Source organism: Phyllobates terribilis, unplaced genomic scaffold (genome assembly GCF_046119375.1).
Source record: "Phyllobates terribilis strain yellow unplaced genomic scaffold, ASM4611937v1 Scaffold_1748__1_contigs__length_216518, whole genome shotgun sequence".
Classification (NCBI taxonomy): Eukaryota; Metazoa; Chordata; class Amphibia; order Anura; family Dendrobatidae; genus Phyllobates; species Phyllobates terribilis.
The window spans coordinates 19,243-34,857 of record NW_027364508.1 but is presented as its reverse complement, the minus strand read 5'-3'; the positions used below and the strand labels follow the sequence as shown (position 1 = coordinate 34,857).

At 42.5% G+C, this 15,615-nt stretch overlaps 7 non-coding genes across 7 annotated transcripts; all 7 read left to right on the top strand.

Moving 5' to 3' along the window:
- Positions 1-5,439: 5,439 nt before the first annotated feature.
- LOC141245059 (U2 spliceosomal RNA) lies at positions 5,440-5,634 on the top strand. Its single transcript, XR_012308923.1, has one exon. It is a non-coding gene; the product is annotated as a U2 spliceosomal RNA (small nuclear RNA).
- A 1,115-nt stretch (positions 5,635-6,749) lies between these two features.
- Positions 6,750-6,940, top strand: LOC141245045 (U2 spliceosomal RNA). Its single transcript, XR_012308912.1, has one exon. It is a non-coding gene; the product is annotated as a U2 spliceosomal RNA (small nuclear RNA).
- A 1,115-nt stretch (positions 6,941-8,055) lies between these two features.
- Positions 8,056-8,246, top strand: LOC141245041 (U2 spliceosomal RNA). The gene has a single exon (XR_012308908.1). It is a non-coding gene; the product is annotated as a U2 spliceosomal RNA (small nuclear RNA).
- Positions 8,247-9,361: 1,115 nt separating this feature from the next.
- LOC141245130 (U2 spliceosomal RNA) lies at positions 9,362-9,552 on the top strand. The gene has a single exon (XR_012308978.1). It is a non-coding gene; the product is annotated as a U2 spliceosomal RNA (small nuclear RNA).
- A 1,115-nt stretch (positions 9,553-10,667) lies between these two features.
- On the top strand, positions 10,668-10,858 carry LOC141245047 (U2 spliceosomal RNA). The gene has a single exon (XR_012308914.1). It is a non-coding gene; the product is annotated as a U2 spliceosomal RNA (small nuclear RNA).
- Positions 10,859-11,973: 1,115 nt separating this feature from the next.
- LOC141245046 (U2 spliceosomal RNA) lies at positions 11,974-12,164 on the top strand. Its single transcript, XR_012308913.1, has one exon. It is a non-coding gene; the product is annotated as a U2 spliceosomal RNA (small nuclear RNA).
- Positions 12,165-13,279: 1,115 nt separating this feature from the next.
- LOC141245119 (U2 spliceosomal RNA) lies at positions 13,280-13,470 on the top strand. Its single transcript, XR_012308967.1, has one exon. It is a non-coding gene; the product is annotated as a U2 spliceosomal RNA (small nuclear RNA).
- Positions 13,471-15,615: the final 2,145 nt, after the last annotated feature.

The window sequence follows — 15,615 nt, the reverse complement described above, 5'->3', positions numbered from 1 at the left end:
CCCGAGGTCCCGGGGCTCTGCTGCTCCAGGTGGGGCCCCGAACCTGGCTGCCTCCGGGGACTCTGAGGCTCCGCCATGTGCGCAGCCTGCCCCTGTGTTACGACCCTCTGCGGGTCAGCAGGGGAGTGCGGAGCCTCTCGGAGACCCACCTGACGAGGACCTAAATGGTCAGCCTATGGAGACCCAGTGTAACCTTTCTCTCAATATCCTTCCGAGCTACACCCCAGTAGCGTCGGGTCTTAATTTAAGTGAATGTTCCTTCTCCGATGATGAAGACTCTTTGATAACGGTGGATTCAGAAGAGGGCGTTGGTGAAAGTCCAAGTGGTCTGATCCGTCCATCGGATAGGTAAAGTCCAGTTTTTGTTTCTTCCTAACCATTTGTTATGATGGCTGACATTAGTGGTGTTTCCCTCAATGTGAGAGGCATAGGATCCAAGACCAGAAGAGCTACTGTTTTACATTTTTTAACCTGTTTTACAGCTTCTGTTTTCTTTTTACAAGAATGTCATATCCCTCATAAGATTTCTTACAAAAAATATAAGGAAGAGTGGAAACATGGTCCATCGGTCTGGTCTGGATCAAATGCAACCGGATCAGCCGGGGTAGCTATACTTTTTAAGGGAAATGTGTCTATTGATTTTATCCAAGATATTTTACCGGGTCGTATTCTTTTAGTTAAGGCTTTTATTGATGGGACAAGATGGCAGTTTTTAAATTTTTATGGGTCACCTGATAAAAATGAAAGGGCTGATATGCTGGAAATTTTACCTTTATTTATTAACATTTCTGAACCTTTTATCCTGGCAGGTGATTTTAATTGTATTTTAAAAGGCGAAAGCCGACGCTCCGGTTCCGTGAGTAGAAATTATGACAAAACGTCTGGAATGTTAAGCAATATTATAAATGATTGTAAATTAACTGATGTGTATAAAGAATGTAACAAGGATAGCCCTATAGACGCTGGTTTCACCTGGAGCAATTCTACATGTAGCTCCAGGATAGATTTTGTTTTAGGTTCAGAAAAAATACTGCCAGTGAAATGTGAAGTTTTAACTAATATTCTCTCAGATCACAAGGTTTTATCTTTTAGAGTGAGGATTAATGGAAAGAAGAAATGTGGTAAGAAATCTTGGAAATTGAATGTGTCCCTTTTAAAAGATCCACAAATTTTATCGGATTTTATTGAGTTTTATGTAAACTGTAGAAAAAGGAAAAACCCCAATATTTCTTTTAGCTCCTGGTGGGATAGAATGAAAATAAACATTAAAGATTTCTTTATAAAGAAAAGCATACAAAAAGCTAAAGAAAAGTTTGAGATCTATAATTTTCTTAATATCAGGTTACAGACATTGTACAAATTCAAAGACAATGGTCTGGATGTAGGTAATGATATATTGAGTCTTAAAGGAGAAATTTCAAAGTGGTTGGAACAAAAAGGAAAAGAACTGATTTTTCGTTCAAAGGTAAAACACGTAGAAGAGGATGAGACTTGTTCCAGGTATTTTTTTAAGAAAAACAAACAGGCGAAAACAATAATTGATAACATAGATGGAGATAATAATATCAACGTTATATTGGATAAGGTAAATGTCTATTTTAATGATCTTTTTAATGTAAAAACTGTAGACCATGATTTAATACACACTTTCCTGGGGGAGATCAAGTCCACCCTAGATGCTGATGCCCAAAGTTTTTTATCCCAACCTCTATGTGAGGAAGAGATTTTAGAAACCATGAAGAGTTTTAAAAATGGTAAAGTGCCCGGCCCTGATGGTATCCCCATAGAGTTTTATATAAGTTTTTATGATATTTTAAAAGATGATTTGTTTAATTTGTTTTCCGAAGTTTTTAATAATAAGGTTTTACTCAACTCATGGAAGAAAGGTGAGGTATCACTACTATACAAAAAAGGTGACAAAACGGATCTTAAAAACTGGAGGCCGATAACTCTTTTAAATAGTGATTACAAAATTATGGCTAAGATCTGTGCAAATCGGTTGAAAAAGGTGATACATAAAGTAATTCATGCAAATCAGGTATGCGGGGTACCTGGGCGTAGTATCTGGGACAATTTAAACCTGGTGAAAGATTGTATTGAAGATGTAAAAACCAGAAAGACAAAGATGTCAATCCTAGCGGTGGATTTTGAGAAAGCTTTTGACCGCGTGTCTCATTTTTATCTTTTTAAAGTTTTAGAAAAAATGGGCATTCCGGGTGGGTTTTTATTGTCTCTTAAAGCTTTTTATAATGATTGTACGAGTAAGATTTTAGTTAATGGTTTTAAAACAAAAGAGGTAGTTTTAAAATCAGGGGTGAAGCAGGGTTGCCCTTTGTCCCCCCTGCTTTTTATATGTGCTATAGAACCCCTTTTATGTACAATACGCCGGGATAAGCAAATATGTGGAGTACCCTTACCCGGAGGGAACGGTCTACAAGTTAAAGTTGTAAGCTATATGGATGATGTAGCAGTGTTTGGATGTGATGTACCTTCAATACAAAAAACGATAAGCCAAATTCAGTCTTTTTGTACAGTTTCCGGTTTTAAAATTAATCTTACTAAATGTAATATTTTAAATGTCGGGGGGATGAGTTTACATGATGTACCAATTGAAGTTACAGATTCCATTACTATTTTAGGTGTTTCTTTTAATGAATCTAATAATGGTTTTAATAGCTGGGATGCGGCAGCACAGAAAATTAATCAGAAAATCTGCATGTGGAATATGAGAAAGCTGTCAATGGAAGGTAAAGTTCTGATTGTAAAAATGGTGATATTACCTATCCTGTTATATCTTAGTTTGGTGTTCCCCCCTCCTACAAATTTGTTGAAACGAATTACAAAAGTATGTTTTACCTTTTTTTGGGGCTCAAAAATGGAGAAACTCAAAAGAGAAATTGTGACAAAGCCAAAGGTTAAAGGTGGGAAAGATTTCCCTGTTTTAGATAAGTTTCTTTTAATACATTTTTTCTGTTTCTGTTTTAAAACCCTTTTTAAAGATAATTACCTTTCCTATTTTATGCGTTTTAACACTGGTTTTCTCATGAGAAGGTTTGGTTGGTTTGAAACGGTTTTATCCTTTCCTTATGCTTTTAACCTACCTGCACATTATGAGATTTTAAAGAAAATTATTCTTGATTTTAATTTGAATAAGAAACAGACAGGGGATCTATGTAACAGCAAGACACTACTCAAACAAATTAGTACTGATGTGACGTTGTGTGATATTGAACGTTATGATGATGACAAAACTGTACACATATGGAAAATGATTAACGCCCCTTATCTTTTTAATGTACAGAAAGACATGTCTTGGAGCTGCGCACACCACTGTCTTCCTTGCCGGGCATTCCAGTACAGAAGAGGTTTTGTGAGGTCTGCCATCTGCCCAAGAGAAGGTTGTCAAGAAGAAGAGACAGTGAAGCATCTTTTATGGACTTGTGCTTTTGCTAAAGAGTTCTGGAGAAGATTAATCCCCCTGCTGGAGAAAATGGAGGACCTCAAGGACTTTAATTTTGCATCAGTGTTATATGGTCTTCTGGAATGCCCAACAATGGACCAAAAAATAATGGCGTGGAAGACAGTGAATTGTGCCAAGATAGCGCTCTGGAATGCTAGAAATATTGCTGTTTTTAAACATGAAATGTTACCAGTACAGTCATGGCCAAAAGTATTGAGAATGAGACAAATAGTAATTTTTCCAAAGTTTACTGCTTCATTTTTTGTAATGGCAATTTGCATATACTCCTGAATGTCAAAGAGTGATCAGCTTAACAGCAATTATTGCAAAGTCAATATTTGTCCAGAAAATGAACTTTAACCCCCAAAACACATTTCAACCTCATTGCAGTCCTGCTTTAAAAGGAGCAGCTAACATTGTTTTAGTGATTGATCCATTCACACAGGTGTGGGTGTTAATGAGGACAGGGCTGGTGATCAATCAGTCATGATTAAGTAAGAATGACATCACTGGACACTTTAAAAGGAGGCTGGTTCTTGGTATCATTGTTTCTCTTCAGTTAACCATGGTTATCTCTAAAGAAACACGTGCAGCCATCATTGCACTGCACAAAAATGGCCTAACAGGGAAGAGTATCGCAGCTACAAAGATTGCACCTCAGTCAACAATCTATCGCATCATCAAGAACTTCAAGGAGAGAGCTTCCATTGTTGTCAAAAAGGCTCCAGGGCGCCCAAGAAAGACCAGCAAGTGCCAAGACCGTATCTTAAAACTGTTTCAGCTGCGGGATCGGACTACCAGCAGTGCCGAGCTTGCTCAGGAATGGCAGCAGGCTGGTGTGAGTGCTTCTGCACGCACTGTGAGGCGGAGACACTTTGAGCAAGGGCTGGTTTCAAGGAGGGCAGCAAAGAAGCCACTTCTCTCCAGAAAAAACATCAGGGATCGACTGATATTCTGCAAAAGGTACAGGGAGTGGACTGCTGAGGACTGGGGCAAAGTCATTTTCTCTGATGAATCCCCTTTTCGATTGTTTGGGACATCTGGAAAACAGCTTATTCGGAGAAGAAGAGGTGAGCGCTACCACCAGTCTTGTCTCATGCCAACTGTAAAGCATCCTGAAACCATTCATGTGTGGGGTTGCTTCTCAGCCAAGGGAATCGGCTCACTCACAGTCTTGCCTAAAAACACAGCCATGAATAAAGAATGGTACCAGAATGTCCTCCAAGAGCAACTTCTCCCAACCATCCAAGAGCAGTTTGGCGCCCAACAATGCCTTTTCCAGCATGATGGAGCACCTTGCCATAAAGCAAAGGTGATAACTAAATGGCTCATGGAACAAAACATAGAGATTTTGGGTCCATGGCCTGGAAACTCCCCAGATCTTAATCCCATTGAGAACTTGAGGTCAATCATCAAGAGATGGGTGGACAAACAAAAACCAACAAATTCTGGCAAAATGCAAGCATTGATTATGCAAGAATGGACTGCTATCAGTCAGGATTTGGTCCAAAAGTTGATTGAGAGCATGCCAGGGAGAATTACAGAGGTCTTGAAGAAGAAGGGGCAACACTGCAAATATTGACTTGCTGCATTAGCTCATTCTAACTGTCAATATAACCTATTGATACTCATAATATGATTGCAATTATATTTCTGTATGTGATGTAAACATCAGACAAACACTAATAAAAACCAGAGGCCAGCAGATCATGTGAAAATCGAATTTTGGTGTCATTCTCAAAACTTTTGGCCATGACTGTAGATGATGTTTTAGCCTTTTGTAAAAGTGAAATGTACATATACTATTTATTGGACAGGAAAAAGAATGTAACGTTGGCAGGCAAATGGCTTTTTAACCTATGGAATATTTGAAGTCTTGTAAAATTTGCTGTGATGGAATTTTTATTTTTCTTTGAAGTCCCGAAAGTGTAATGTGGATGTAATGGTTTTATTTCTGTAATTTGTTAAATTTTAAATAAACGGTTTTTATCCCCATGTGGGGGATAGCCAAATTAAAAAAATCTGTTCTTATCAGTTTAATATCTGATACGTCCCCTATCTGGGGACCATATATTAAATGGATTTTTAGAACAGGGAGATGGAAAAAGAGCTTGCTCTGTCCACTCCACGCATTGACCTGGTATTGCAGTATCTCCAGGACCGGTGCACCCCTTCTTTAATGCAGTTTCTAAAATCAGAAAGAATTGAATTCAATGTTTTTTGTTCATTTTGCTTGTTTGTCGGATTTTGGGATGGACTCTTTGGCTTTGCTTTTCTTCTCCTCATTGGATTTTTCATGTTCAAAGTTGCAGAAGCCAGATTACAAGCTCATTTTGGTTCAACTTCAGCAACTGTGCATTGCATTGCCATGTAATGTGATGCAATGCTATCTTTCTAGCTCTCCCTTTTTACTTCCTTTTGGATAAACAGACATATTAGGCAAGCATTTTGGAGCTTTCACCTAAATAACTACAGGTGGTGAGATAAGCTGCACAATATAATTGACCTTTCAGTATATTGTTGCACACACACCATCTATTTAGCAAATGCCCTTGTTATCAACAGCAGCCTTTTAAACTCACCTGAGCTAACAGGTATGTGCGCTGGTTACTCTGCTGCGCTTAAAATTTCTTTTTTGGTTTGCTACAATGCCGTTTCTGAAACGTTGTCTCCTTCTGCTGGAACACTGACTTCTTTCATTTAATGCCTGCAGACTATAAAAGAGAACCCAACCCAAAAAGTTTGGTTGATTAGTCTGTGGCATTCTGTTAAACTGTTGCTTATGGCGGTCTCTGTGAGCTTCTCAGCGACATTCAGCCAGCCAGGTATCCTGCCTGCAGTAGATGGAATGTGGCAATGGAACGCTGGCTGCGCGTGTCATAATAGGCTCTGAGCCTTTATATACCTGTGCACAGCAGCAGCCACCTTCAGTCTGCTGCTGGACAGCCAGCAGCAGCAGCAGCAGGAGAGGTATGTAATCAGGAGCCCTCCTGCTAAGGGTAGACAGCTGCTCGTTCCACCCCACCCCCCGCCTTAATTGGTTCTCCTCCCTTCCAACGGTGTTGAGGCGGGTGGGAACAGCAGGGGGTGAAGGTGCTGTGTTTAAAGAGGTGGAGTTATGCAGATCTAAAACGCGTGGATTGCAGCAGCAGCAAGCCGAAAAGTGCAGGCATGTAAGGGATCTAGAGGTTGACAACATGTCTTCTTAACGGGAGTCCAGGAGCTCATCTCCACAAATGGACTTTTCAGGATCCTTGGGTGGCTCCGTAGTTTGAAACCAATTCTGGTTATCGCTTCTCGGCCTTTTGGCTAAGATCAAGTGTAGTATCTGTTCTTATCAGTTTAATATCTGATACGTCCCCTATCTGGGGACCATATATTAAATGGATTTTTAGAACAGGGAGATGGAAAAACAGCTTGCTCTGTCCACTCCACGCATTGACCTGGTATTGCAGTATCTCCAGGACCGGTGCACCCCTTCTTTAATGCAGTTTCTAAAATCAGAAAGAATTGAATTCAATGTTTTTTGTTCATTTTGCTTGTTTGTCGGATTTTGGGATGGACTCTTTGGCTTTGCTTTTCTTCTCCTCATTGGATTTTTCATGTTCAAAGTTGCAGAAGCCAGATTACAAGCTCATTTTGGTTCAACTTCAGCAACTGTGCATTGCATTGCCATGTAATGTGATGCAATGCTATCTTTCTAGCTCTCCCTTTTTACTTCCTTTTGGATAAACAGACATATTAGGCAAGCATTTTGGAGCTTTCACCTAAATAACTACAGGTGGTGAGATAAGCTGCACAATATAATTGACCTTTCAGTATATTGTTGCACACACACCATCTATTTAGCAAATGCCCTTGTTATCAACAGCAGCCTTTTAAACTCACCTGAGCTAACAGGTATGTGCGCTGGTTACTCTGCTGCGCTTAAAATTTCTTTTTTGGTTTGCTACAATGCCTTTTCTGAAACGTTGTCTCCTTCTGCTGGAACACTGACTTCTTTCATTTAATGCCTGCAGACTATAAAAGAGAACCCAACCCAAAAAGTTTGGTTGATTAGTCTGTGGCATTCTGTTAAACTGTTGCTTATGGCGGTCTCTGTGAGCTTCTCAGCGACATTCAGCCAGCCAGGTATCCTGCCTGCAGTAGATGGAATGTGGCAATGGAACGCTGGCTGCGCGTGTCATAATAGGCTCTGAGCCTTTATATACCTGTGCACAGCAGCAGCCACCTTCAGTCTGCTGCTGGACAGCCAGCAGCAGCAGCAGCAGGAGAGGTATGTAATCAGGAGCCCTCCTGCTAAGGGTAGACAGCTGCTCGTTCCACTCCACCCCCCGCCTTAATTGGTTCTCCTCCCTTCCAACGGTGTTGAGGCGGGTGGGAACAGCAGGGGGTGAAGGTGCTGTGTTTAAAGAGGTGGAGTTATGCAGATCTAAAACGCGTGGATTGCAGCAGCAGCAAGCCGAAAAGTGCAGGCATGTAAGGGATCTAGAGGTTGACAACATGTCTTCTTAACGGGAGTCCAGGAGCTCATCTCCACAAATGGACTTTTCAGGATCCTTGGGTGGCTCCGTAGTTTGAAACCAATTCTGGTTATCGCTTCTCGGCCTTTTGGCTAAGATCAAGTGTAGTATCTGTTCTTATCAGTTTAATATCTGATACGTCCCCTATCTGGGGACCATATATTAAATGGATTTTTAGAACAGGGAGATGGAAAAAGAGCTTGCTCTGTCCACTCCACGCATTGACCTGGTATTGCAGTATCTCCAGGACCGGTGCACCCCTTCTTTAATGCAGTTTCTAAAATCAGAAAGAATTGAATTCAATGTTTTTTGTTCATTTTGCTTGTTTGTCGGATTTTGGGATGGACTCTTTGGCTTTGCTTTTCTTCTCCTCATTGGATTTTTCATGTTCAAAGTTGCAGAAGCCAGATTACAAGCTCATTTTGGTTCAACTTCAGCAACTGTGCATTGCATTGCCATGTAATGTGATGCAATGCTATCTTTCTAGCTCTCCCTTTTTACTTCCTTTTGGATAAACAGACATATTAGGCAAGCATTTTGGAGCTTTCACCTAAATAACTACAGGTGGTGAGATAAGCTGCACAATATAATTGACCTTTCAGTATATTGTTGCACACACACCATCTATTTAGCAAATGCCCTTGTTATCAACAGCAGCCTTTGAAACTCACCTGAGCTAACAGGTATGTGCGCTGGTTACTCTGCTGCGCTTAAAATTTCTTTTTTGGTTTGCTACAATGCCTTTTCTGAAACGTTGTCTCCTTCTGCTGGAACACTGACTTCTTTCATTTAATGCCTGCAGACTATAAAAGAGAACCCAACCCAAAAAGTTTGGTTGATTAGTCTGTGGCATTCTGTTAAACTGTTGCTTATGGCGGTCTCTGTGAGCTTCTCAGCGACATTCAGCCAGCCAGGTATCCTGCCTGCAGTAGATGGAATGTGGCAATGGAACGCTGGCTTCGCGTGTCATAATAGGCTCTGAGCCTTTATATACCTGTGCACAGCAGCAGCCACCTTCAGTCTGCTGCTGGACAGCCAGCAGCAGCAGCAGCAGGAGAGGTATGTAATCAGGAGCCCTCCTGCTAAGGGTAGACAGCTGCTCGTTCCACCCCACCCCCCGCCTTAATTGGTTCTCCTCCCTTCCAACGGTGTTGAGGCGGGTGGGAACAGCAGGGGGTGAAGGTGCTGTGTTTAAAGAGGTGGAGTTATGCAGATCTAAAACGCGTGGATTGCAGCAGCAGCAAGCCGAAAAGTGCAGGCATGTAAGGGATCTAGAGGTTGACAACATGTCTTCTTAACGGGAGTCCAGGAGCTCATCTCCACAAATGGACTTTTCAGGATCCTTGGGTGGCTCCGTAGTTTGAAACCAATTCTGGTTATCGCTTCTCGGCCTTTTGGCTAAGATCAAGTGTAGTATCTGTTCTTATCAGTTTAATATCTGATACGTCCCCTATCTGGGGACCATATATTAAATGGATTTTTAGAACAGGGAGATGGAAAAAGAGCTTGCTCTGTCCACTCCACGCATTGACCTGGTATTGCAGTATCTCCAGGACCGGTGCACCCCTTCTTTAATGCAGTTTCTAAAATCAGAAAGAATTGAATTCAATGTTTTTTGTTCATTTTGCTTGTTTGTCGGATTTTGGGATGGACTCTTTGGCTTTGCTTTTCTTCTCCTCATTGGATTTTTCATGTTCAAAGTTGCAGAAGCCAGATTACAAGCTCATTTTGGTTCAACTTCAGCAACTGTGCATTGCATTGCCATGTAATGTGATGCAATGCTATCTTTCTAGCTCTCCCTTTTTACTTCCTTTTGGATAAACAGACATATTAGGCAAGCATTTTGGAGCTTTCACCTAAATAACTACAGGTGGTGAGATAAGCTGCACAATATAATTGACCTTTCAGTATATTGTTGCACACACACCATCTATTTAGCAAATGCCCTTGTTATCAACAGCAGCCTTTTAAACTCACCTGAGCTAACAGGTATGTGCGCTGGTTACTCTGCTGCGCTTAAAATTTCTTTTTTGGTTTGCTACAATGCCTTTTCTGAAACGTTGTCTCCTTCTGCTGGAACACTGACTTCTTTCATTTAATGCCTGCAGACTATAAAAGAGAACCCAACCCAAAAAGTTTGGTTGATTAGTCTGTGGCATTCTGTTAAACTGTTGCTTATGGCGGTCTCTGTGAGCTTCTCAGCGACATTCAGCCAGCCAGGTATCCTGCCTGCAGTAGATGGAATGTGGCAATGGAACGCTGGCTGCGCGTGTCATAATAGGCTCTGAGCCTTTATATACCTGTGCACAGCAGCAGCCACCTTCAGTCTGCTGCTGGACAGCCAGCAGCAGCAGCAGCAGGAGAGGTATGTAATCAGGAGCCCTCCTGCTAAGGGTAGACAGCTGCTCGTTCCACCCCACCCCCCGCCTTAATTGGTTCTCCTCCCTTCCAACGGTGTTGAGGCGGGTGGGAACAGCAGGGGGTGAAGGTGCTGTGTTTAAAGAGGTGGAGTTATGCAGATCTAAAACGCGTGGATTGCAGCAGCAGCAAGCCGAAAAGTGCAGGCATGTAAGGGATCTAGAGGTTGACAACATGTCTTCTTAACGGGAGTCCAGGAGCTCATCTCCACAAATGGACTTTTCAGGATCCTTGGGTGGCTCCGTAGTTTGAAACCAATTCTGGTTATCGCTTCTCGGCCTTTTGGCTAAGATCAAATGTAGTATCTGTTCTTATCAGTTTAATATCTGATACGTCCCCTATCTGGGGACCATATATTAAATGGATTTTTAGAACAGGGAGATGGAAAAAGAGCTTGCTCTGTCCACTCCACGCATTGACCTGGTATTGCAGTATCTCCAGGACCGGTGCACCCCTTCTTTAATGCAGTTTCTAAAATCAGAAAGAATTGAATTCAATGTTTTTTGTTCATTTTGCTTGTTTGTCGGATTTTGGGATGGACTCTTTGGCTTTGCTTTTCTTCTCCTCATTGGATTTTTCATGTTCAAAGTTGCAGAAGCCAGATTACAAGCTCATTTTGGTTCAACTTCAGCAACTGTGCATTGCATTGCCATGTAATGTGATGCAATGCTATCTTTCTAGCTCTCCCTTTTTACTTCCTTTTGGATAAACAGACATATTAGGCAAGCATTTTGGAGCTTTCACCTAAATAACTACAGGTGGTGAGATAAGCTGCACAATATAATTGACCTTTCAGTATATTGTTGCACACACACCATCTATTTAGCAAATGCCCTTGTTATCAACAGCAGCCTTTTAAACTCACCTGAGCTAACAGGTATGTGCGCTGGTTACTCTGCTGCGCTTAAAATTTCTTTTTTGGTTTGCTACAATGCCTTTTCTGAAACGTTGTCTCCTTCTGCTGGAACACTGACTTCTTTCATTTAATGCCTGCAGACTATAAAAGAGAACCCAACCCAAAAAGTTTGGTTGATTAGTCTGTGGCATTCTGTTAAACTGTTGCTTATGGCGGTCTCTGTGAGCTTCTCAGCGACATTCAGCCAGCCAGGTATCCTGCCTGCAGTAGATGGAATGTGGCAATGGAACGCTGGCTGCGCGTGTCATAATAGGCTCTGAGCCTTTATATACCTGTGCACAGCAGCAGCCACCTTCAGTCTGCTGCTGGACAGCCAGCAGCAGCAGCAGCAGGAGAGGTATGTAATCAGGAGCCCTCCTGCTAAGGGTAGACAGCTGCTCGTTCCACCCCACCCCCCGCCTTAATTGGTTCTCCTCCCTTCCAACGGTGTTGAGGCGGGTGGGAACAGCAGGGGGTGAAGGTGCTGTGTTTAAAGAGGTGGAGTTATGCAGATCTAAAACGCGTGGATTGCAGCAGCAGCAAGCCGAAAAGTGCAGGCATGTAAGGGATCTAGAGGTTGACAACATGTCTTCTTAACGGGAGTCCAGGAGCTCATCTCCACAAATGGACTTTTCAGGATCCTTGGGTGGCTCCGTAGTTTGAAACCAATTCTGGTTATCGCTTCTCGGCCTTTTGGCTAAGATCAAATGTAGTATCTGTTCTTATCAGTTTAATATCTGATACGTCCCCTATCTGGGGACCATATATTAAATGGATTTTTAGAACAGGGAGATGGAAAAAGAGCTTGCTCTGTCCACTCCACGCATTGACCTGGTATTGCAGTATCTCCAGGACCGGTGCACCCCTTCTTTAATGCAGTTTCTAAAATCAGAAAGAATTGAATTCAATGTTTTTTGTTCATTTTGCTTGTTTGTCGGATTTTGGGATGGACTCTTTGGCTTTGCTTTTCTTCTCCTCATTGGATTTTTCATGTTCAAAGTTGCAGAAGCCAGATTACAAGCTCATTTTGGTTCAACTTCAGCAACTGTGCATTGCATTGCCATGTAATGTGATGCAATGCTGTCTTTCTAGCTCTCCCTTTTTACTTCCTTTTGGATAAACAGACATATTAGGCAAGCATTTTGGAGCTTTCACCTAAATAACTACAGGTGGTGAGATAAGCTGCACAATATAATTGACCTTTCAGTATATTGTTGCACACACACCATCTATTTAGCAAATGCCCTTGTTATCAACAGCAGCCTTTTAAACTCACCTGAGCTAACAGGTATGTGCGCTGGTTACTCTGCTGCGCTTAAAATTTCTTTTTTGGTTTGCTACAATGCCTTTTCTGAAACGTTGTCTCCTTCTGCTGGAACACTGACTTCTTTCATTTAATGCCTGCAGACTATAAAAGAGAACCCAACCCAAAAAGTTTGGTTGATTAGTCTGTGGCATTCTGTTAAACTGTTGCTTATGGCGGTCTCTGTGAGCTTCTCAGCGACATTCAGCCAGCCAGGTATCCTGCCTGCAGTAGATGGAATGTGGCAATGGAACGCTGGCTGCGCGTGTCATAATAGGCTCTGAGCCTTTATATACCTGTGCACAGCAGCAGCCACCTTCTGTCTGCTGCTGGACAGCCAGCAGCAGCAGCAGCAGGAGAGGTATGTAATCAGGAGCCCTCCTGCTAAGGTTAGACAGCTGCTCGTTCCACCCCACCCCCCGCCTTAATTGGTTCTCCTCCCTTCCAACGGTGTTGAGGCGGGTGGGAACAGCAGGGGGTGAAGGTGCTGTGTTTAAAGAGGTGGAGTTATGCAGATCTAAAACGCGTGGATTGCAGCAGCAGCAAGCCGAAAAGTGCAGGCATGTAAGGGATCTAGAGGTTGACAACATGTCTTCTTAACGGGAGTCCAGGAGCTCATCTCCACAAATGGACTTTTCAGGATCCTTGGGTGGCTCCGTAGTTTGAAACCAATTCTGGTTATCGCTTCTCGGCCTTTTGGCTAAGATCAAGTGTAGTATCTGTTCTTATCAGTTTAATATCTGATACGTCCCCTATCTGGGGACCATATATTAAATGGATTTTTAGAACAGGGAGATGGAAAAAGAGCTTGCTCTGTCCACTCCACGCATTGACCTGGTATTGCAGTATCTCCAGGACCGGTGCACCCCTTCTTTAATGCAGTTTCTAAAATCAGAAAGAATTGAATTCAATGTTTTTTGTTCATTTTGCTTGTTTGTCGGATTTTGGGATGGACTCTTTGGCTTTGCTTTTCTTCTCCTCATTGGATTTTTCATGTTCAAAGTTGCAGAAGCCAGATTACAAGCTCATTTTGGTTCAACTTCAGCAACTGTGCATTGCATTGCCATGTAATGTGATGCAATGCTATCTTTCTAGCTCTCCCTTTTTACTTCCTTTTGGATAAACAGACATATTAGGCAAGCATTTTGGAGCTTTCACCTAAATAACTACAGGTGGTGAGATAAGCTGCACAATATAATTGACCTTTCAGTATATTGTTGCACACACACCATCTATTTAGCAAATGCCCTTGTTATCAACAGCAGCCTTTTAAACTCACCTGAGCTAACAGGTATGTGCGCTGGTTACTCTGCTGCGCTTAAAATTTCTTTTTTGGTTTGCTACAATGCCTTTTCTGAAACGTTGTCTCCCTCTGCTGGAACACTGACTTCTTTCATTTAATGCCTGCAGACTATAAAAGAGAACCCAACCCAAAAAGTTTGGTTGATTAGTCTGTGGCATTCTGTTAAACTGTTGCTTATGGCGGTCTCTGTGAGCTTCTCAGCGACATTCAGCCAGCCAGGTATCCTGCCTGCAATAGATGGAATGTGGCAATGGAACGCTGGCTGCGCGTGTCATAATAGGCTCTGAGCCTTTATATACCTGTGCACAGCAGCAGCCACCTTCAGTCTGCTGCTGGACAGCCAGCAGCAGCAGCAGCAGGAGAGGTATGTAATCAGGAGCCCTCCTGCTAAGGGTAGACAGCTGCTCGTTCCACCCCACCCCCCGCCTTAATTGGTTCTCCTCCCTTCCAACGGTGTTGAGGCGGGTGGGAACAGCAGGGGGTGAAGGTGCTGTGTTTAAAGAGGTGGAGTTATGCAGATCTAAAACGCGTGGATTGCAGCAGCAGCAAGCCGAAAAGTGCAGGCATGTAAGGGATCTAGAGGTTGACAACATGTCTTCTTAACGGGAGTCCAGGAGCTCATCTCCACAAATGGACTTTTCAGGATCCTTGGGTGGCTCCGTAGTTTGAAACCAATTCTGGTTATCGCTTCTCGGCCTTTTGGCTACGATCAAGTGCTTTATTGCAGGAGATTGTGGTTGAAGGGCACTCGGGTACCCCTCTCCTTGGCCTGGCAGGATCGTCCACTTTGGTGGACTTAACCTGCTTGCTGCTATTAGGGAGAGGGCTTAGTCCCAGGGTAACGAGTTGCGATCCCCCAGCTTCCAGGTGTTTTTCGCTGCAAGAACACTGGGAGCGCAGATTGCAAGCGGCTGCAATTTGCAACCTTGTTGCGTTTTTCCATGGAGGTTGACCCTAACCTCGTGCCTCTTTATGCGAGGCTAAAAAACTCTATCCGAGTTCACTTCACGGCGGGTGGCTCGGATATGAGGAAATTAGGGTATGTAGTCCAGGACGTGCTCAGGAACCTTCTTGGCGTACAAAGGAATGAAATTCTCTCCATCCAGGATTATCCCAGAAGAGGTGACTATGACATCACATTCACCGGAGAAGGTATTTTTAGAGATGTACTAGAAAAGTTAAAAAAAGTTGAAAATAGTCCTGTTTTGAAAGGGATACAAATTGTTGAGCACGTCCTGGATGAGGTAAGACTGGTTATTGTAAAAATATTTTCGCCCTTTGTTTCTGCTCCAGAAGTAATGTCATTTCTAGCAATTTATTTTAAAAGTGTTAAATGTATTGGGAAGATATTAAACGAATATAACATATGGACATCTAAGTGGAAATTCCTTGTGAAGTGTACAAGAGATCCAAATACACCAGGTGGTATACGGCTCCCCCCTGCCCGTTTCAAAATTGGGCAAACAAATGGGGATTTCTTCTTTTCTGGGATGCCAGTATATTGCAGAAATTGTGGGCGCTATGGTCATTCAAAAGAAAACTGTCATGTATCATGTAGAAATTGTGCTAGTGAAGAACATGAGACAAAAGAATGCCCTAAGGAAAAGAAATGCAGTTTTTGCCAGACTCCAGGTCACTTTTATTTTTCTTGCCCTCACAGATTTCGGGAAGATGAGCAAAAGGGGAAGTCCAAGACGTCCGACCAAGGACCAA